This window comes from Adiantum capillus-veneris, chromosome 22 (assembly GCF_014529385.1).
Source record: "Adiantum capillus-veneris isolate H3 chromosome 22, ASM1452938v2, whole genome shotgun sequence".
NCBI classification, from domain to species: Eukaryota; Viridiplantae; Streptophyta; class Polypodiopsida; order Polypodiales; family Pteridaceae; genus Adiantum; species Adiantum capillus-veneris.
In genome coordinates, this window is record NC_140952.1 from 48,818,944 (window position 1) to 48,842,478 (window position 23,535).

The 23,535-nt window shown below is 43.0% G+C and overlaps 2 pseudogenes across 1 annotated transcript; one reads left to right on the top strand and one right to left on the bottom strand.

The window, feature by feature from the left end:
• Window positions 1-2,696: 2,696 nt before the first annotated feature.
• LOC147429307 (pentatricopeptide repeat-containing protein At3g09040, mitochondrial-like) lies at window positions 2,697-5,707 on the bottom strand (annotated as a pseudogene).
• A 5,658-nt stretch (window positions 5,708-11,365) lies between these two features.
• On the top strand, window positions 11,366-13,596 carry LOC147429308 (EID1-like F-box protein 2; annotated as a pseudogene). Its single transcript, XR_015185793.1, has 2 exons — window positions 11,366-11,900; window positions 11,982-13,596. The product of XR_015185793.1 is annotated as an EID1-like F-box protein 2 (transcript).
• The last annotated feature ends 9,939 nt before the right edge of the window (window positions 13,597-23,535 follow it).

Below are 23,535 nucleotides of genomic sequence, written 5' to 3' on the forward strand. Positions count from 1 at the left end.
AGTATGTTTTCATTTATATACATTCATGGGTAGCTCTACTTGCTAGGTACCTCTAGATGCAGTCTGGATCATGGCATAAACTCCATCCTAGGTCGGGCATGAGAATTGATTTTACTCGCACATCGAAAGTTTGATGATAGGTTCTTTGATGACATGATAGTCTATTCGAGTAATGAAGAGGAGCATAGTGCCATAGGCGTCACTTGACCATTGTTTTTGAAGAGCTACACAGTCATAGGTTGCTTGTCAATCCTAAGGAAAGTGAATTCTTCTTGAAGAGATCCACTTTCTTGGCCACATAGTGATAAAGGATGGTGTCCGAATGGATCCTGTCAAGGTTGAAGCAATCGGGACATGGCCATATTTGAAGAGTGTGCATGATGTTTGTAGCTTCTTGGGCCTATGTTCTTACTACATAAGGTTTATGAGGAACTTTGTCAAGATTTCTTCACCCCTACATGCTTTGCAAAAGAAAGAGATCACTTTCAAGTGGACACAAAAAGAGATTTCAACTTTTAATCTCTTAAAGGAAAAAATGACTTCGGATCCAATAATTGTTTTACCAGATCTTAGAAAGTCATTTGTGGTCCAATGTGATGCGTGTGGCAATAGTATAGAGGCAATGTTAATGCAAGATGATTGGGTAGTAGCTTACGAGAGGAAAATCTTGCAAGGGCCAAAAAGACTATGCAAATCTATGAAAAAGAGTTATTTGCTGTGATTCTTGCGCTTTTGAGTTGGAAACACTACCTGTTAGGTGCCGATTTTGTTGTACATACATATCATTAGACCTTGCGATACTTCTTAACACAATCAATGTTATCTGAAAAGCATATGCGATGGGCAAACATTCTCTCTATGTTCCACTTTCAAATTCTGCATGTTGTGGCTGATGCATTATCAAGAAAGCCACAAATTTCGATTGTGTCAATTCCTCATCATCATGAGCTTGATGATATGCAGGAACGGTATGCTATTGATGAAGATTTTGTAAAGATCTTTGAACAGTTGCCAGATGGGCAATGTCATGAGCAAAACCTCCTCAAGGATGGTTTTATGATGATGCATGACAGACTATGTGTCACTAGGCAATTGTGACATAAAGTTATGGTAGAAAGCCATGTCTCACCGTATGCAGGGCATCGTGATATAGATGCAACAATGAAAGCGGTCCTGACATTCTTTTATTGGCCTACTATGTGGATGCCTTTGTGCGAGCATGCCTGATTTGCCAAAAGGTCAAGTTTGACATACAAAAGGCAACAAGGTTGTTACAACCACTGCCTATTCCAACAGATAAGCCATGGGAAAGTATTGCTGTGGATTTTATCTTTAACCTTCCAAGAACGCCAACATGGAATGATGGTATATGGATCATTAGTTGCAAGTTCAGCAAACATACCCATTTTATTCTTGTCAGGAAGAAGATAAAATTTGATCAAATGGCACAATTGTTTATGTACAATGTGTTCAAGTACCATGGTATGCCACAATCTATTGTCAATGATCATGATCCTTGTATGACGAGCCTTTTTTGGAGAGGCTCATTTGAAAACATGGGCACCACGCTCAAGTTTTCCTCCTCATTTCATCCACAGAACTGATGGACAGTCACAAGAGGCTAATTCTACTATCTTAGATCTGTTGAAATGTTGTGTGTTTGATTATAAGGGCAAGTGGGAACATTATCTACCCATGCTTGAGGATGCGTACAACAATACGGTGCATTCGTCTACAGACAAGGCACCTTTGAGATTGTTGAGGGTGGCAAAAAAGGTTCCTCCCATTTTGCACACAAAGAACAAAATTTTCAAAGCAGATCGAAATGTTGAGAATATAGATGAAATGTACAAGAAAATCAAACTTGCCTTGGAAGAGACTTAGGCAAAGCAAAAAAGGCCTGCTCATCGTCATTGACGTGAATTGTTGTTTTCATCGGGTCATTGGGTACTCTTACGGTTTGAAAAGGCATGGTTAAAGAAGATGAAGGGCAAGGAAATGTTATTTCTCAAACTCAGCATGCATTACTATGGGCCTTTTCAAATACTTGACAAGATCAATGATGTTGCTTATAGGCTGATATGTCCGACACCTGGAAGACTTTCTTGTTCTTTGGATTTCTCCTCTCTTATGGGAGAGAGTCTTCTTTTGGGAGTCTCATCAAGAGACCTCCTAAGCTCTCTCTCCTCTTGTAGAAGAAGGGAAATCCCATAAGCAAGAAGTTGTTGAGTAACTTCCGTTTGCAAAACAGGATTGCCCATAGCTTGCTGCAACCTAATATTCATTATGTGTTTCACTTGAGTCTTCTAAGACCCTTCGTGGCAGATGTGTCAGATAAGGATCGATCAAACTTGAGGAACCTGATGAGATCTTGGTACCTGAGTAGTTTTGGCACATATGGAAAGAAAAGTTAAGGAAAAAGTTGCACGACGGTATTTGGTGAAGTTCAGGAACTATCCACCTATGGATGCAAATTGGATGGAAGAGTGTGAATTGCTAGAGTCATCAAATGTACTGCAACGTTACCTTGAGGCCTTTGGGTTACAACCTATGTATGCCCCAACTCAACGTGTTCGAAAGAGGGGTAATAATGGAGCTAGCACATCAAATATACATACGGATTAAGTGCAACAAAAGTGGACACTGCTATGCAAATGCTAAAGGTATAATGTTCACTTCTAACGTAGAGATAGAAATGACAAAAGTATAAAGGTTTCATTAAGTCATTTGTATCTATGTTATATGATCTTTCTTGCAGATACATGTGATGATAAAAGGGTGCTAATCACACTAAATTATCAACAACGTGTATATCTGACATGCAATGGAGGACGTTTGCGATTTCAAGAGGGAGGTATGTCACGCGGCTATGGCAACCACTAACCTTAGTGGTTTCTTTCCCTTGATTTTTATTTGATTTTTGGGACCCTCTTTTTGAAGTCACAAATGCCGCACATTGTGTGCCAGTGTGAAACGGCCGACGATTCATCCGCAACTATGAAGGGCAAGTCACCACGAGATGGTCGGGCCAGTCGGCACTGAAATCCGAGCTGTAAAAGAGTGTCTAGGCTCAGTTCGAAGTCATTTAGGCCCCATGGTTACTAGGAAATCAACTTTAAAGAGGCAAAGTGGACACATGACGGCACCATGTCAAATTTCCAAACTTGCATGAAGAGGGAGCGCCCAAATTGAGAGAAGAGGTTGATTTTCCACATAAGTGAACTCTAGTGTGTGAGGATCACAGCTCTAATAGAAAGCTTGCCTTCTCCCTTGTCTTTTGTAGCACGATGATTCCACTGTCTTTTGAAGCTTGTCAAGAACTTCTTGCCCTTTGGCTAGAAGGCAGCATTTGCCGTACATATCCACGAATATCTCTTTCCAGACCTTGTCTTGCAAGGTCTGCATGGACCTTGTCACTGTCACCAGTGCTGCCAGAAGCTTTCAAGATGCAAACATATGTGATTGCATTTGAAGAAATGCCCTGCGTTTGCATCTGCTCGAAACAATCTAGTGCCTTTTCACCAAAGCCATACTCAACATATCCACCAATAAGTGCACTCCATACAGCCGTGCTGCGAACAGAAATTTTGTCAACGAGCTCCTGGGCTTTTGACAAAACGCCACACTTGGCATACATATCAAACAAGGAACTGCCAATATAACACTCTTGCTCCACGCTTTCCTGGCAATTTTAGCATGAAATTCTTGGCCCCCGTGTATGGCTCTTATTATTGCAGAAGCTTTCAATTCGCTGCAAACGTAACGGTGTAAGGCAGGACATTTTCCAGCTCCATTTGTTCAAAGTGATCCAAAGCTTCTTCGCCACATTCATGTTCTGCATATCCTCCTATAAGAGCATTCCAGGAAATCGTGTCCTGAGTTGGAAGCAATTACTTCCTGCACTTTTGAAAGGAAATTACACTAGGCATACATATGACCAAGATGCTACCAACATGAAGGTCATTCTCTTAGCCTCTTTTTGCAACATCACAATGAATTTCTTCACACTTATGCATGGATCCTGAGGCATCACATGCTTTCAAAGCACAAGCATAAGTTAAAATATTTAACAGAATACCCTTTGTTTTCATTTGCTTGAGAGAGCTCAAGGCTACCTCATGAAGCCCATGTTCAGCAGAACCTGCAATCGGTGCATTCCAGGAGACTGTGTCTCTATTTGGAAGATTGTCAAACACCTCTTTTGCATTTACAAGTATGCCACATTTAGCATACATGTCAATCAAGGTGTTCCCAACAAAGAGATTTTGTCCAAACCCATGTCTGGCAACTTCAGCATGTATCTCTTTGCCCTTGTCTATGGCTCCCATACAACAACATGCTTTAATTGTACAAACAAACGTTACTGCATTTGGAGTTACACCCAACATCTGCATTTGTTCAAAGCAATGAAGTTCTTTTTGAGCATGCCCATGTTCAACATAACCTGCAATAAGTGTGTTCCAGGACACTGAATTACGATCTGAAAGGTTTACAATAACCTCTGCAAGCAAGCCAATTTTGGGTAACGCACATCCAATGAAAATGTTTGTTTCCAGCAAACCTCTTTTTATGGTGTCAGCATGGATCTGGAGACCAATTTCCAAGTCCTTAGTGAGAGTGCAAGCTATGAATAGCGCCATAATAGTAAGTTCACTAAGGAAATGAGACTCATCTTTTCTCACCGTCGCGTATGAGAAGATCGCCTCCTGGAACATCTTGTTCTTGACGTAACCTATTATGAGAAAATTACATGGAGAGTCATAACCAGATGCCGACTTATTGGGAATCCTCAGCCTCATGATTTTTCCTGGTCATGTACGGGTTGGCATCACTCTATTTTGCAAATACTGCAAGACGCACATACATCCCTCTGCTGAGTATTGGCCCAAAACAACCCCTTTTCCCAATACGGCTAACAGCCGCAATGGATGAAGAAGGCATCTGAAGGATCTTGCTCTCAATGTATTAATCTCTGATGGTGCTGTGATTCGCAAATCTGCATCCATGAAACAGTATGAACATGACCATAATCATCATCCTCACAAGAGAGGTTTCTGGGCAAGAATAATTTGAAGTTTGTCTCTCCAACAAGCCGCATGGTGAGTGAAATAATCTGTGCGTAGCAGCTTCTGGGGGCAATGCAGAACTTCTGAAAGGACTTGCAGAAGAAGCGTAAGTGCAAAAGATCCTGCAAAGAAAGGGTTTCATTTCAACAGCAGAAACCATTCTGCTTCTTCCAGAAGAGCTGGTACTGAGAGGACGGGAATTACAAGGCCTTGCTGTTGAAGAGAGGAAGTAGGCCAATCTCGCCATCGCTTGTTACGAAGCGATGATCGATATCCAAGTCTCTAGAATGATACAAGGTGATTGAGGAGGTTGAGAATACTGGCTGTGGTCGGAGGTGATATCAACGTCGGATCAAGGCCTTGCTGTTGAAGAGAGGAAATAGGCCGCTCTCGCCATCGATCAAGAAGATGATCGATACCCAAGTCTCTAAAATGATACAAGGTGATTGAGGAGGTTGAGAATAGGGTGATATCAACTTCGGATCGGCTCTCTAGGGTAAAGGGGCCATTAAAAAGCTGCCCCCGAAAGAGGGGCACGATTACCCCAATGAGCAAGACCAAAACAAACCACTCATGAGCCATCAAGCAGCCAGAGTTGTTGTGGTAAGCCTGATTGAGGTCAAACCTCCTTCGTAGGATCGCCAGATCGAGCCTTGCTGGCCATTGGCTCGCTTCTCACCCTGCAGCGGCTTGCTTTGCACGGCCATTTTCGTTACACATAGAAAATGTTTTGTTGTTGTGCGACGTCAATGATGAGCCGTTCACATTGAGCTTTTTGTTGGTCGTAGCGATGAGCACGGGCCTTCTACTGTGCCATTGCATGATTCGTTTGGTGCAGCAAATTTTTCGCAATCTTCCATGCCACTTAGGCGGCCTTAAGTTGGCGCCTTTACCCTAGCTACGCAGCGATCAAGGGGTCTCTAAAATGATACAAGATAATCGAGGGATATCAACTTCGGATCGGGCCGGTAAAACCAAGGGTCGACTATATCAACGGTGCTGAACGCAGCCACGTGGCAGCATGGATTGGGGAGCAAAAAATTTGGGTTGAGCGTTCACTGATTTGAACCCCCACCCAGCTCAACGCCTTATCCCTCTTGGAAAACATGTGCGGCGATTCAACGTCTTGGATCCTTCTTGTCCCTCATGGGCGCCCCTAGCCCTTAATCCCTTCACTTATAACCCATGTCACTTCTAAACGAGGGTGAACTAGGAATAAACTACTTTTGTCAAGCCAAAGGTAAGACCGGGCAGCAGGCCAAGGGCTAGGATGACATGCAGTACAGGGGGTCCCTATAATCGCTCTCGGTTGTCATCAAGATGCCAAGGGTAGGGGCACGACCCTGCATGGGTAGGACCCCTTATGAGAAGGCCTTTATGGCGGAGCAAGGTTGAGCAGAATTGTGGGGAGTAGAATTGTGGGGGAACGGCCACTTATGCAAGGGCAGCATAGCAAGTCGACCCACACCAAATCGAGTGCAGAGGCCATCAGCGGGGTCGCGGGGCCGTGTGGGCCATCTCTCGACACTGAGGCGTGACGAATCGGGCTGCACCCTGCAAAATTTGTCTCTCTCTTCCTCTCCTATATCACTTGCGTCCTGCCATAGCGCTAGCCACGGTTGTGGTTTCTCTTTCACAAGATACCTAGTAGAGTTATCGCCAATCACCCAATCCTATTCTGCAGACACCTAAATCCTATTTTGGGATTCTCACTCTTGTATCTTTTGGAACTCTATACACAATGCATCTTATAAATATTAGGAGCACGCAGTGCTAACCCTTGTATCATCATATTGACCAGATTAATCATTCCAGAATACTTTTGTCTGAACTTTAATGCTTTGAATTACTATTTGAATCCAATTGTTCATTCCAATTGTCTATCATCTGAATATGTTATTTCCTCCTCTATTATCTAAAGTCTGTTATGTATCTGAAGTTTGTCATCTGAAGTCCCTATATGTCATCTGGTCATCTTAGTGTGAATCCATCATCTAAACATCTAGAGTCTGAAGTCTGATCAGTGACTCTTGAGTCTTACTCAGTCACTGATGTCTTAGGAAAATGTATATAAGTTATATGGCCTCCCATCTTATATCTTAGTGATAGAGACTGGAAATTTGATGGCCATTTCTAGAGAGTAGTACTCTGTAAGCTAGGGACTACTTTTAACTCGAGTACAAATGATCATCCTCAGATGGATAAACAAATTGAGCGAGTTAATTGGGTCTTAAAAGATGTGCTATGAGCTTATGTTAGTGAAAAGCAGATAGATTGGGAAGACCATCTGTCGATTTTGGAATTTACTTACAATAGTGCAAAGCATGTTACCACTTGGTTTAGCCCATTTATGCTAATGTATGGTTATCAACCTCAATCTCCTTTGACCGTCGATTTAGCCAATGAACCCATACATTTGGCATAAAGATTTCTTAAAGGAACATTTTGATATGCTAAAGATTGCTAAAAGCAATGTTAAACAAGCTCACCATTGCTATAAGAAGTTTGCAAATGAGAAATGCCTCCAAGTCTCCTTCACAGAGGGAGAATGGATATTTCTCAAGGTTCCAAAGCATTTAGATAATTTAAAACCTTGGCCCACACCTAAACTTTCGCCTAAGTAGTGTGGTCTATTTTAGATTCTTAAGAGCATTGGTGAACGTGCTTATAAACTCGACCTACTAGCACATTCCAAAGTTCACCCTCTTGTCTTTCATCTCAATCGTCTACAGAAACGGTTAGAGCAAGCAAATAATGTCATTTATTCAGACATTTTAGTTGACATAATTGAGACACCCTCTCAACCTCATGAGCCAAAAAAGATTCTAAATCACCATAAGTTACCAGTACGTAATCATGTTTGTCAGCAAGTCCTCGTCAAGGGGAAAGACTCAGGAGGGTGCCTCTTGGGAAAACATGAGTGTGCTTAAGAAGCAGTTTCCTACTTTTTTTTTCAACGTTTTCAAAGACGAAAATTCTTTTCCAAGGGGAGAATAATGTCATGACAAGGGTAGGACAAGGGGGACACGGCCACAGGTTGAGCAGTTCAGGGGTTCCCTAAAAGTAGGTTAGAGATCTATAAAAGGGATACGGTTGGATGAAGAATGTAGGCTCAGTCCCGTGCCCTCTAACCTTGTTTCATGCCGTTTGGGCATGCAAAATAGGTCATCCAAATTGAAAAGAAGGTAGAGATCTGAAGATCGATAGAATTAACCAATAACAACTTTTGTTAGGATTTGAGGAGGGCAACATGAATCTTATTATATATCAAATTTGGTGGCATTTTATGCATGCCTCCTTTAAGGACCAGAAGGATTCTTTGACTTTTTAGTGAGCATTGAGAATGATATTGTTACATAGCTCTTGGTGGAAGCTTACACGAAATCTTATGTGAGAAGATAGCGAACCAAGAAAACTCACGTCACTTAGGATTATAAACCTCTTTTTGACACCGATGATATGAACCATTTTTGATATGGGAACCATGATATGAGCCATCCTTGGTGTAATGGGAATGGCCTATAAACTTTGAGAGTAACGGAATTAAGCGAATTAGAGTGAGCATTTTTGTGACATTACTTTGAGAACATGGAGGGTGAACTTAATTGATGGTAGCAACATAAACATAGTACTTAATTAACTTGGCATGAACAATACTTTTGCAAGAGAGAGAGTATTAGAGAACATGACAATAGTTGAGAACCGTATTTACTTGGAGCCGGTCCCCCCTCCAAAAGGCGTTTGTATTATAGATTCTCCCATCAAGAGAGATTTGTTACAATACAATCTTTGTGTTCCTTGTGACCTTGGTGATGCTATGAAGATGGAAAGATTTATGCATCACGAGCATAACATAAACTTTGCAAAAAGCATTAAATATCCCAAGCCTCAGTCCCAAGGCCTCAAACACCTTCGAAGGTGGAGAGAGCTAGCGGGGAATGAGGGTAGGGAAGAGAAAGAAGAAACATTCCATACGAGAAAGAAATAGTTTTTCACTTATCATCACTCTTTTATGCTTAGCATAGCAATGAAGATGAAGAAGATTGCAAGTTTAAGCATTGAAGCATGGCTCTTGGTTGGATTTGCATTCCATAGCCAAGAGTGTTGGTGTAAGCTCTCCACTTCTCAACAAACTTGGAGAAGGAGATAGAGCTCTTGCACTTTGCACTCCACACAATGACAGAACGTGTGTGTGTGTGTGTGGGAGAGTATACCCCCCTCTCATGCTTGGTCCACACCTTTCTCTCTGTCTCTCTCTCTCTTGTATTACTTTATTATTTCATTTGTACATGTGTCCTCTTTTTCCTCTTTGAGAGAAAGAACTTAATTATTTATTTTTATGTATCTAAATTCTCATTGGACTCCTTTAAAACCTATCCAATAACATTCAAGCACATCATGAGTGCCACATATGGAGGATCATTTGAACATGTGTCTTTTATGCTTATTTAATCATTTGGTTGAATTGAATACCTCAAGGACTTAGTCAATCAAGCAAGCATGTGTCTTTTATGCTGCTTAAGTTATTTGTTTTGAATTGAATACTTCACGCCTTAGTCAATCAAGCATGGACGTTCATGCCTTTTGAGAATTTATCTTTGAATTTATCATTTCAAAAACCTTAGTCATTTAAGCATAAAAATCACCTCAAGCTTTGGACAAGGTTCCCACAACCGCTTTAAGCATCTTAGCACCTCATGCTTGGGTAGGATTCCCACCTCGAGGTTAGCCCTAGCTTGCGTAAGGTCAAATGATTTTTTAACACTAACTTTTGGAGGTCTTTAATGAAGCTAACCCTAAGGTCTTTTAGGCTCCATTAGATGCATGTTGCTCTTTGATATACTACCTCCGTTTGGACCCCTTTTGAGATGTAACCATCTCTCCTCTTAATCCCTTGTTGAGGTAAATTTAGAAGCACTTATTGCACATTGCTCTTTGGTAGAACGTCTCCTATTGGACCCCTATTGAGATGCAACCATTTTTCCTTTTGGTCCCCTGTTGAAATAGGTTTAGAAGCACATATATATATTCTAACTCTTTTTCCCCTCTTATCTTCCCATATTAAGTGATCAATTTAATATGAGAAAATCATTTGGTAAAGTTAGATATTATATTTTCTGACACTTGGACATGGCAACCTATGAGCCATTGTGAGACCTATAAGCTATTTTTACATTTATCATATCCTAAACCCCAAGGAAAGATCGATGAGAAAGGACTTAAGTCTATTAACCTACCCTTAGTATTAAAAAAAAGAGATGAGATGATATGAATGACATTACTTGAGATTAGATGGCCATTTGGTGTATGTACTTTCATGACTTTTCGACCAGACATACTCCTACTTAGAAAATCCATTTATTAAAAGATACCCCACGAATATTCTCTCTCTTCCTCCCCCGAGAGAGAGAGAAAATGTAATAATGTAATATTAACCTCTTCAAAAGGCCAAAACGACCTATGAGACCAAAAGGTTACATGTGAGAGAGAGAGAGAGCCACATGTCATCCTCCTTCTTTTTCCCTCACCGCCATCTGCGACCACCATTCGACTCTCCTTTAGATTTTTTAGGAGCATCTAGTTTGCATTCCACTTAATTGTTCTTTTTTCGAAATCATACAGACATACTAAGCCCCTAAGTCAAGCCCATTTGGGCAAAAGTTTAGTCCCTTCTAATACTGTGAAAAAAATATGCTGCTAAGGCCCCACACCTTGTTTCACAATGCAAACCTTTGTGAAACGGGGGAGGGCGTACATGTGGACGGCCATGATTAAATGTTAGCGTAGGAGGCTACCCTCGTCACTAATTGACACCTCCCTAGGGAGGTGGGATAAATGACCTACATTAGGCGTCGTGAGGCGGATGCAATCCGGGCCGTTCGATCGCCGTTTGAACTAGGTGTGAACTAAGAGTGAACTCGGGAGGTATGTGCACCACACCGAATTTGGTGTGAACTCGATGTGAACTAAGTGTGAGCTTGGTGTGAACTTGGGAGGGTATTCACACCACACAAAATTTTGTGTGAACTCAATGTGAACTAGATGTGAACTTGGCCCCGATGCCGTGATCTCTAAACTTACCACACATACCCTTAAATGGATGTGCGATAGCTTAGCGATAAAATCAACTCCAAAGAGGAGAGGGTAGCGGGTTCAAGCCCTGGAATCCAAAAAGTGGAAATCTTTTGCACTCGCTAGGCAATCCAACGGTCACAATCAATCGAGCCATTGATCCCACCTCCCAAAAGGAGGTGTCAATTGGCTGGCTACACCTGCCTCTTTCCCTGCAGGTACTCGCTTCTTCTCTCGCCACATTTTCGCTCTTGCACTGCTATCTTCGCTTAGGTTTTCTGCTTTTGTTTTCTCGTAAATGCCTGCGATCGTCAATTCAAGAGTTTTTTGTTTAGCGTTCCTGCTGTTTTTTCTTTTGGGGTTTTCCTCATGAATTGATGAAACTGTTTTGTTTAGGGTTTCTGAGGTGCACTCCATGATGCAGAATCGTTTGTGGATTCATGTTGCTATAACAAATTATCTTTTTTGGGTTTTTTGAAACGTAATTTATGATGCAAAATGCTGTTCCTTAGGAGTATAATTGTGGTTTTTTTATGTTGCGAACATTTGCGAAGTATGTTTTGTAGGTTTAACTATTTTTAGGTACAAATCTACTGATGGATTACTGGTGGGCTCAAGATACTTTGTTGTAATTAATCATGATTGTGCCGTCTATGCAGTGAGCTATAGCTATTGAATCTATGCTTTTGTACGGATCCTACATGTGTCATCGATTGGTTTATTTAGCCTCCATCTGCCATAGTATAAAGTGTCATTTCACAAGTATGAGTAAATCTGTGCATGTAGACTTCGTGTTTCTGTGGAGTTCTTTCCAGCACTAAGGATATTTACTTGTTGTTGCAGGTATCCATATTTTAGTGTAAACCGATATGTGTTAATCTATGCCATCGTCGGAGTTTCTGTGAATTGTAGCAGGCATGCCAGAGCAAAGGTTAAGATAGTTGAGGTGTTTTGGCTCTAACAGAATTTCTTCTGTTAGAATTGACCCTTATTTTATACCTTTTGAGGATTGGCACCAGAATTTAACATCTTTGGTTATTGCATTTGGCATTGCTGCCAATGGGAGGTTTGAGCACTTTGGCACTCTAGCTAGCCTTGTGTACATGACATTGTACACCAAAAGTTGGTGCTTCATTGATAAAACTGCAGGCAGTTTTTTTCTCAAGATCTGACCTTATCACAATAGTGCAAAACTTTTGCATTAAAAGGGTAGAAGTTTATCCAGAATCGTTAGCCAGAAGAATTCAAGCTTTGTGTTGTATCAAAATGGTGGAGAATGGAATGCCTATGCCGTGTTTGGCGCAAAGAGGAGCGGAGCATAATATTGCAGAAAGAATGCACGATTTTTTAGTGGGCAACGCCCCTAATGCTATTTATCACTGCAATGGCGGTAATAAGAAGACCTACACAAAGGCCCCTGTAATATATAATCGCATTGGCTGCAGCAATGGTAAAGCGTCTGCAGGTTTGAAGAGGGTTCACTTGGAAGGTTATTACACAGATCTGTCCGATGATTGTGTGCTATCATTAGTTGCTATACACGTCAACTGTAACTCTATTTCCATCTGTTTCATGCGCGCCGAGGATGGTGTCTGACCTTCTTGTTGGCGCCAATAACAGGCAGATTGATGGTGGATGGCGGGCGCTTAATAAGCTTTTCCTTTATTGTGCTGGCTGCTATCAATCGGCTTTTTCCTCCAACTACCAAATGCAGGCAGTTGCTGGTCATTTTGTGTGTAAGACCAGATTTTTGAGCACATCAGGTCGTTTTTCTCTGATACCAGAGCGTCGAAGAAATATTCTGTATGTGTCTGATCCATGTGAACATGCTAATAGTCCTAAGGACGTTGGTTTGTTCCGAGGAGTATTCAGAAGCTTTGACAGCAGGGGTATGGAACATGAAGCGTGCGCAGATGATTCCCAAGAGTGCAATCACAAGGTTGGTTGCTCACATTGAAAACATAGGCTATTCTGTTTGCCTGAATGGCCATGTGAATGGCAGATGCGCGTTGCTACACCTCTCCGAATCAGATGAATCTGACGAGGATAAGTCATCATTTCACAATATCATAAAAATAAGATAGAGAGAAGAAGAGGCAAGGCAATAGCAATGAAGCAAACAAACAAAAAACAAAAGCAATACTATGTAGTTAGTGTGGTACATGGAAAGAACAAGGTAAAAACCAATAGCTCACAAAAGGGCATAATTGACAAGTAAACCAATAAGAAAAACTGTACTGCTGGGGTATTAGGTACAGAATCAGCCTTGTGTTGTGTATATGGCATGTGGTGTCTTCTTGGCATTCACACAACATGCTCTTCGACTATCTTGAGAGACCTTCCCTTATGTACTTAAGTTAGAAGTACCACCTTCAGAAACTGACCGCGCATGACACATTTATTGTATGATATTATGACTTTGCATTCTGCTGCATACGAAACAATCTCTTTTTCCGTCTATGAAGAGCCATTGTCTACCGTTTTACTGCATGTTTGGTGTACTGTCTGAGAACAAGATTGTTTGTATCTGTGCGCGCACCCATTTTATGTTTGGCTTTGAGCTTGGCTAGTGTGGTCAGTGATTACTGGAAGAACATCAATTTCTCAAGAAGCGTGGATGTATTTCGCCCAAGGTTTTGGGTTTAACCCGGAGCCGGTGTAACCAAATTGACGAATCATCGTATACCTTCTACGTATGTAGTAACTTGCCCACGCTCTTGTAGATGGTTACATATACACATCATGTTGTAGCTTTGGGGTGGATCGTTAAGACTAGCATTCATGGTGTTAACATGCCAATTACAAAGTTAATTATACAATAGAGATAGAGTAGAATGTAGTGCAAAACTATTTTTTTTTTCTGAGAAAAAGATCCTTCTATTAGTTAATGAAACTGTCCATAGGGCTACAACCACCTCTGCGAGAGGGGGCTAAAACAAGCATGATGGGGAGACTCTCTCAATGAAAAAACATCAAATGTACAAAAAGAGGCAAAATCAAGAGATGGGAGGAGGAAAAAGCCACACAGGTGGTCGGTAGTTGAAGGAGTACGAGCGGAAGTGCGACGCGAGAGAGAGTGCGAGAAGAAGAGCACGACGATATGGTGAACTCGCTCTGCTGTAATGTGTAGAGCATAGTGAGTTCTTATTAGGTTTTAACAAAAGAATATGTGTACATACCTGGCGGCCCGCCCACTTACCTGGGCGACCACATTGGGCTTTATACCTCAACAACCTCCCACTTAAAGTCCAATGTGGTACTTTAAGTGTGAGAGAAGCTACTATACAAGCTAATATACAAGAGATGTAGAGAAGTGATGTACTACCCTACACCTAACTGCTTGCGAAAATGCGCAAAGCTCTCTGAGGGAAGTCCTTTTGTAAGTAGATCAGCAGGATTTTCTGTGGTGTGAACTTTGACAAGCTGAAGTTGCTTATCCTCGAGCATTTCCCTGATGAAATGATACTTCACATCCATATGCTTTGTCTTTGAGTGATAAACTGGATTGCGAGCCAATTGTATAGCACTTTGACTATCACAATATAACACAGGCATCTCTTCTTTGATTCCCAAATCTGTTACTAGTCGATTAAGCCAAATTAATTCTTTGCATGCCTCTGATGCTGCAACATATTCAGCCTCTGTAGTAGACTGAGTAACACAATCTTGTAATCTAGAACGCCATGATACTGCTCCACCAGCCAATGTAAAGACATACCCTGACGTACACCTTCGGTTGTCTAAGTCACCTGCATAATCTGAGTCTGTAAAACCCTTTACACTTAGCTCTGACTCCCATAGCATATACACATACTCTTTGTAGCTTTCAGGTATCTCAATATTCCTTTCACTGCCTCCCAATGTTTCTTGCCTGGGTTTGACATGTATCGACTTACTACTCCCACTGCAAATGCAATGTCTGGGCGAGTAGCAATCATTGCATACATCAAACTACCCACTGCAGACGCATATGGAATCTTATCCATTTCAGCCTGTTCTTCCTCAGACACAGGACAATCTTGTTTGCTAAGTTTCACATATGGTGGCAATGGAACACTCAATGCCTTTCCCTTCTCCATATTGAAACGTTGCAAAACCTTGTCAATATACTCTGTTTGAGATAACCAAATCAACTTCTTTGATCTGTCTCTCTCAATGCGCATACCAAGTATATGACTTGCCTCACCCATGTCTTTCATGTCAAACGATTTTGCCATCTTTGATTTCAAAGCTGAAATTTCTTCCAAGTGCTTGCCAGCAATCAACATGTCATCCACATACAAAATAAGGATCAACCAACTACCATCCTTAGCCTTCTTTGTATATAGACAGTGATCGAACTCACTACGTTTGTAGCCTTGAGAAAGCATAAACTTGTGGAATTTATGGTACCATGCCCTCGGTGATTGTTTTAAGCCATAAAGACTCTTTAATAACTGGCATACCCAATCTTCCTTGCCTTTCTCAACAAACCCTTCTGGCTGCTGCATGTAAATTTCCACATCTAAATCACCATGCAAGAACGCTGTCTTGACATCCATTTGGTGCAACACCAAATCGAATATGGCAACCAATGCAAGAAAGCATCTCAATGTAGTCATCTTGACCACCGGAGAGAAGACTTCATCAAAGTCAATGCCTTGTTCTTGCTTAAAGCCCTTGGCAACAAGCCTTGCTTTGTACTTTGGCTGACTATCATGAGCGGTGATTTTATACCTGTAAACCCATTTACAAGGTAGAGCCTTTTTGCCCTGTGGTAATTTAACTAGCTTCCATGTCTTGTTTTTATGCAGAGCTGTCATCTATGACTGCATGGCCAATTGCCAATTCCCGGAGTCCTTCATTTGCACTGCTTCCTTGTAACATGAAGGCTCATTGCAATCAGTCAACATGACATAGTTCACAGATGGAACAAACCTATCAAGAGGTCGCGTGACACGTCTAGATCTACGCACAATAGGTGGCTCAGGCTCAGCCACAACCTGTGGTTCCACTCTATCCTGTCCTTGCTCCTCTTGAGCCCTGACATTTTGTCTTGCACGTGCAGGTCCATCTTCTTGGAAGACAACTCTTCTAATCTCCTCAACCCTCTCTGGTTTAGAATGATATTTGGATTCATTAAAGTGAACATCATTGTTGCGGACAACCTTTCTGGATTCGGGATCCCAAAGTCTGTACCCCATATCACCAGAATTACCATAGCCTAGAAAGATGCACTTTCTACTCTTTGGCTCAAGTTTGTTCCTAAATTCCTTTGGAACGTGAGTATATGCCTCACAGCCAAAGACTCTGAGATGCTTGTATGAGGGCATTTTGCCTGACCATACCATCTCTGGCACTGAATCCTTCTGCAAAACCTTGCTAGGAGATCTATTTACAAGATGAACAGCTGTAGCCTGTTGATACAGCTTCAGCCCAAAACCCATTTGGCAGCTGTGCATTAGACAACATACTTCTGACCTTCTCTTGTATGGTCCTATTCATCCTCTCAGCAACACCATTTTGAGGAGGATTGTAAGGAGCAGTAAGTTCACGTTTTATACCTTTTGACTCACAAAAGTCCTGAAAGGCCTTTGAAACATACTCTCCACCATTGTCAGTGCGTAAGTATTTAAGCTTCTTGCCACTCTGATTCTCCACAAGTGTCACAAACGTTTTGAAAACACTAAACGCTTCATCCTTGTGCTTGAGAAAGTAAACCCATACTTTCCTCGAGTAATCATCTATAAATGTCATAAAGTAAGAAGCTCCCCCTAGAGATAGGTTAGGCATAGGTCCACACAAATCACTATGAACAAGTGCCAATTGTGTATCTCTTCTACTGCTTCTATGCTTATGTGGCTGCTGTGTTTGCTTACCATACAGACAATGTTCACAGAATTCAAAATCATTAAATGAAAAGCCAGGCAAATAACCAGAACGAGACAAGATTTCCATTCCCTTCTTGGCATATGTCCTAACCGGCTAAGCCACAAAGAAACGTTTGGTTGCTCGGTTACATTGATTACATTTTTAGAGACATTTGATACATAAATCATGTAAAGTCCTCCAGACTTTACTCCATGTGCTACTGTCATAGAACCCTTGGATATCTTTCACATGTTCTGTCCAAAAGTGGTGACGTAGCCAGCATCATCAAGTAAACCTGTGCTGATCAAGCTCTTTGTAATTGCGGGAACATGTCTCATATTCTTCAGCGTGAAAGAAGAGCCATTCTGAAACTTCAATTGTACATCTCCAACACCTAAGATCTCACATGTCTGCCCATTGCCTAGCCGAACATGATCTTTAGTGGTCATATAAGAGGTAAACCACTCCTTGTTTGGAGACACATGAAGTGATGCCCCTGAGTCTATAATCCAGTCACTCAGTGCATTTCCATCAGATGCTGTAAGAAGAGCTGAGTCCATTGTATTCTTCAAGAAGTAGATGTCTCCTGACACTAGACTGTCATCCTCTGCAACAGTGTTTGTCACATTTATTTCCTGAATCTTCACTGAGGACTTGTTCTTCTCACCATGGTCTTCAGCTTTCTCTTTGCCTTTTTCTGCTTTCCATTCTCTGCAGTCTCTTTTCATGTGACCCTTCTTGCCACAATGGTAGCATTCTATGTCACTCTTGCCTTTAGCACTGCGGGAGTTGCTACGAGACTGATTCCTCTTTCCACCTTTGTACTTTTCTTTGGTCCTTCCCCTGACAACTAAGGCTGTTCCTTTGCCTTTGTCCATTGTCTTTCTATTGGTTTCTTCAGTAAGCAGACTTCCTTCTACACCTGCTATGTTCAAACCATCTGGAGGTGCATAATTACTCAAAGCTGTGCGAAAAGTGTCCCAACTTTTCGGCAATGTGATCAACAGAAACATAGCTCTAACAGGTTCATCAAACTTGACACCTTGAGCTGACAACTGACTATAGATTGTGTTGAATTCATTCAGATGATTGGACATAGGTGTCCCTTCTTTCATCTTCAAGTCAACAAGCTTCTTAAGCCAGTATACCTGTGAAGCTGCACTCTGCTTCTCATAAAGATCACTCAGCTTTAACCATGCTTGATAAGCCGACATCTCGTTTGCTACATTGAAGTAAACGCTTTCTGCCAAAGTCAGCATAATGGTAGAAAGTGCCAATTCATCCATTTGCTCCATTCATCTTCGTCCATATCTTCTGGTTTTATCCCCTTGAGCTTTATAGTTTTATCTGCTTCTTTTGTACCAACACGTGCCAAATCTGCTTCTTCCACAATGGGAAATTGGTTCCATCCAGGTTCTTGATATTGTAAAGAGCAGTGTCCTGTGATCCAGCCATAGCTACGCTTCACAGTAGTTTACTTTCCTGGGAAAAATTCGTCAGAGTTTCCCCTGTAAACTGACCTCTGAACCAATATCAACCTGTCAAATGAACCAAGAAAGCTTCAGATTTTGCAGAAATTTTGGCAGTCTCCTTTGTAAAATGGCTCTGGTGTACTAAAAACAGCTCAAAAAACAGCTCAAAAAACAGTCTCTCTGACACTGTAAGCTGCGGGTAAACCTGTCTTGCACCTGTACTGTCTCTCACTGTCCTGTAAGCATAGACTGTGACAATGCCTCAACGGCAGTAAAGCAAAGATGCAATCCCAACTGTCTAACTCACAGTCAATACATCCTAGCTGCCTATCTAAGGGTGCTCGAGGGATCGCTCCAAGACCTGTATCACTGAAAGGATCTCAACATTCGAGAATCCCCCAACTCAATAAAACCTCACTCGACCCTCAACAAAGGCTGCAGTAAATCTGACAGTACATAGACTTCCCACAAAGTCATACATCCACAAATTTCCCACTATATGCTGAAACCGCTGCGGCGGTTGTTTGCTGCGTGACTCACAGCCAGCAAACCCTCAACAGACATACATCATCTCTGACAATATTTCCCATGTGGAAGTACCTGCAATGTGAGGATGAAATCTGGAATATCAAGCAGCAAACACAAGCTACTTGATGAACTAGTGGATGTCGCCTACAGTCTGTGTGTAGATACGCCCGTGTCGTATGTGACACGTCTCCAAGAACTGTGAGCCGTCCTTTGATGTGTAGACAGCCACAAATCAACACTCTGGGAGTGTTGATATCCTCAGCACCTACAGTCGTAGGCCGAAAACCCCAAATTTCTAGAGTCTGATCTGCACCCGTCGAGACTACGTAGTCGAAAATGGGGTGCGCAGACCTTTGTCGAAGCCGAACGGTGGCCGAGATGACCTCAGAATGAAATTCTGACAACACCAAGCCCTTCGAGCTCTCCCACGAGATTTGGGGCCGTGTCTTCGCCTGTCGAATTTCACTCCAATATGAGCTGGTGACTCTAGTCTCCTGCAGTGCTGCCCCGAGCCTCGATCTGAGCTCTGATACTAGTTGGAGGAGTACGAGCGGAAGTGCGACGCGAGAGAGAGTGCGAGAAGAAGAGCACGACGATATGGTGAACTCGCTCTACTGTAATGTGTAGAGCATAGTGAGTTCTTATTAGGTTTTAACAAAAGAATATGTGTACATACCTGGCGGCCCGCCCACTTACCTGGGCGACCACATTGGGCTTTATACCCCAACAGTAGTGCCATCTGAGTACACCCTGGACCATGGTGTAAAAAGGCCCAGGACGTCAAAGTCGAAGGAAAGCCTCTCTGTGCTCCCACATGTGGTCGGAGCTGCCTTGGAGTCTCTCGAGCTCTCCTCTGAGAGTGTGGATCGACTCTAGCCAAAGATCGCGAACAGTCTTTGCTGGTGGCACAAGGTGAGCCTCAAAGATGCGGAAGCAACAGGCCCGCTAGATGAACCAGAGTGTCGGGCCACTGATGAGCTCCCAACACTCCTCTCTCTCACTGCATCACTCCTTTGGAGTAAGCTCTCTGGTAGGCTGGTGTTGCTAAATTGGCTTTATCTTACAGAAAAATAATTCTAAATGAATTATTGGATTTATAAGTGAGAGGGTTTTCTCGCTTGGAACACCAAGGAAAAATAATTCATTTAATTCTAAATGAATTATTGGAATTTTAAGTGAGAGGGCTTTTCTCACTGGAGACATCCGAGTACAGAGTATTCCCAGTGCGTCATTCAAAGTAATGACGGGAGCACTGAGAACGGGGATATCTGTAAGGCCACCAGGAACGGGTACTTCTGATGCGTCACATCGGATGGGTGACAGGGAGCATCGGAAAGAAGTATCCGACCATCCAGGAGCGGACATCTCTGATGCGTCATAGGATGGGTGACATAGAGCATCGTGAAGGAGATTGTACCGTAAGTTCGGTAGGAAAGGACTAGGTGATGGGTATTCCTGATGCGTCACAAGGTGGGTGACGGGTGCATTGAAAAGGGAATATCCATAGTCGGGAGGAAATTCCGAACTGTGTTAGAATTGTGCACAAGGAAAAGCAAGCACTTGAATGAAGATGGGTTCAGAGGAAACTTTGAGGAAAAACAGATGCTTTCTGAGAAAGCGGGATTGCTTTTCGGGAAAGCAGATGCTTTCCCGCGAGGAAGTTTATGTTTGCATTGCAATTGTGCGTGTGATTGCATCCATGGACGCCTGGGAAGTGCTGTGAAAGCATTGTTTTTAACTTATAAGGTTTTATTGAGTTTTTGGGCAGGTTCAGACTATTTTTTAAAATACGCCGGCCGTCCATTTAATAAGTGGGCAGCCATTTGATAAATAAGGCAATAGATCAGCCAGCGTTTTCTCTCTCTCTTTTTCTGGCAGAGCAGCGAAAAAAAAAACGAGAAAAAAATTTATTAAAAAAAAAAAAAAAAAAAAACCCGGCCGCGATCTCTCCGCGAGCAGCTATTCGTGCCCGTAACTAGGAGCTATAAAAGCATCACATGCCCTTACTCAGAGAGGAGGACCAATCTTTGCAAGGAGGAGATGCTGCTGCAAATTTCAGTCGTAAAGAAGACGTTGTAGGTGATGCCCATGGCTGCCCCAAGTGTACCAGATGTCGCCAAGACCCAGTGCGCGAGTTTCCTCGCGAAGAAGTGCCTACGAAGCGTATTTCCATCGCGACAAGTTGTTTTTCTTTGTTTTCACCCCATAAATGTCGTAGACGGGGTTGATTTATGAGAAGGAACCCGAGAACACACCTCTTTTGTGTGTAGGACTGGAAGAGAGGATTTTCTATGGAGAGATCTCTTCCGGGGAATTGCTTTTCGAGAACGGAGTTGCGTTTCGAGCATCGCGACTTTGAAGGTAACGATTTTCATGTTTTGAACTGTGAGTATTTGTTTGCAGGTGTACTTCCTCTTAGTGAGGGAGTAGGAGCAGAGGAAGGTATGAGCCTATGCAGGAGAAAAGCGCTCTGAGGAACTAGAGCCAGATCAGCCCAGGGGTTTCGTACTCGAGTTTGGGAAGTAGATCCACGGATTGGAGAGAGGTAGTCTCTCAAGTTGCGATCCGGAAGTTGGGATTCCCAGGTAAGGACTTCGTGTCCGGGAAAGCAGAGTTGTTCTGCGGGAAGAGGACTCTGGAAATAGAGTTCTAAAAGAGAGTTGCAGGGATGTCATGCCTTGAGTCTGGAAGGTGAGATACAGAGGCGAGAACCTTGATTCTTGAGGAATTGGAATAAGGAACGGAAGTTCCTTGGAATAGGGTTTTGCCCTAGGAATCGGAAGCTGAGGCTTCCGGGAACCATCAAGTCTTATTCTAGAACGAACGTGGTAATACGTTCGGTTCAAGTGCTTGTATAGACTTCTCCTCAGTAATAAAGATACTATTACGGGGGGAGACCAGCCCATCTTCTGGTCCTAGTACTGTGTCGATCTTCTCACTTTCTCTCTCTCTCTCTCTCTCTCTCTCTATCTATTTCTCTCTATATCCTCTGGCTTCAATATTAAGTGATAAATTTTATTTATCCGAGTATATTTTATATTGCTATGCGCTCCCGTTTGTGACAGCTGGAGTGTAGGTCGCCCCTCCTGCATCACTATCATCCTGCTGGTAGAAGATAGCTCAAACTGAAGTGCCGAGCCACTCAGCTGGAACTGCCTTTGAGATGTTCTGGCACATGCTCTGTACCCCTCTCATGCCCTATAGCTGGAAACCTTGCAACTCCTCTGACAAGCGTGAAAACTCTAACCAGTCACCTAAAGAGTGTGCTTGACCCGCTGCCATGGGACCCTAGAAAACATGAGGCCAACTACCAACCAAGTGGCCTCTCTGAGTGCTAACCATGGGGTTCTAAACAAGGGGCTGTCGTAGATGCTCCTCCGGGCAAGTAGGCTGTCTCTGCTCCAGGCCTTGCCGCAAGAGCTCCCAAGATCGAAGCAGATTCACAGCGAAGCGGTCCTCCAGTCTCTTGCTCAAACCAACTCTGCGCATCTTTGTGAAGATCCATCTAGTCGAAGGTCGCTAGGGGCCTCCCGCCTAAGGCACCCTAGCACGAAGGCGTTGTAGCAAGAACTCCTTCCAAGGCTCCTCACCTGGAAGAAGTCTTTGACTATGAACTTCCCAAGAAGGGCTCTGCACTGCTGTGCTGGGTCAATGATCCCAAGCCCTCCCTGTGAACAAGGAAGAGTGATGACCTGCCAAGCCGCTTTGGCTCGGGCTATCTGAGTGTCACGTCCTGACCAAAGGAAGTTCCTGATCAGGCTCTCTACCTGGTTGATACAAGAACTCGAGAAGATCCAGCAAGAAGTGATGTACCACATAGTCGCCAACGACACCTGGTTGGCCACTACTACTCTGCCAGCCAAAGAAAGTCGTGCTGAGCTCCAGTGTAACAACTTCCTCCTGATAGACAGGAGGAGGGGAGCAATCTGCTGCTGGGGAGACAAGTCCAGACCAACCTGACAGCCCAAGTACCGAATTGCAGTCCCTGGGGGAATCCACCTGAAACCCTCTCCTGGCATCCAATCGGGTACAAAAGCACTACCAACTGAGAAAGCCACTGTCTTTCTCCAGTTGATCAGTGCGCCAGATGCACAACAAAAGGTCTCAAGAGCCTGCTCACACCTGTGAAGGTTGGCCTCCTAACCATCCAAGTACAAGGCTGAGTTGTCAGCAAACTCAACGTCCAGTAGCTCATCTCCCCGAATAGGAAGTGCTAAGCCCCGCAAACCAACCTGATGCGACACCAAAAACCTCCTCATCGCCTCAGCATAGAACAGAAAGAGGAAGGGGGCAAGAGGGCAGCCCTGTCTGACCGAACGTGTGAGCATGAAACGATCGCCTCTATCTCCTGACAAAAGTATCTGACTGTGTGCTCGTCTGTACAAAGCTGATACCCCTCTGATCCAAGCATCTGAGAAGCCCATCCTGCGTAGAGTGCCCTCCAGAAAGTCCCAGTCAACTTTGTCGTAGGCCTTCTCAAAATCGAGAAGAAGAATCACCAGATCCTCACCACGGAGCCTCGCTAGGGCAGAAGCCTCCCAAACAGT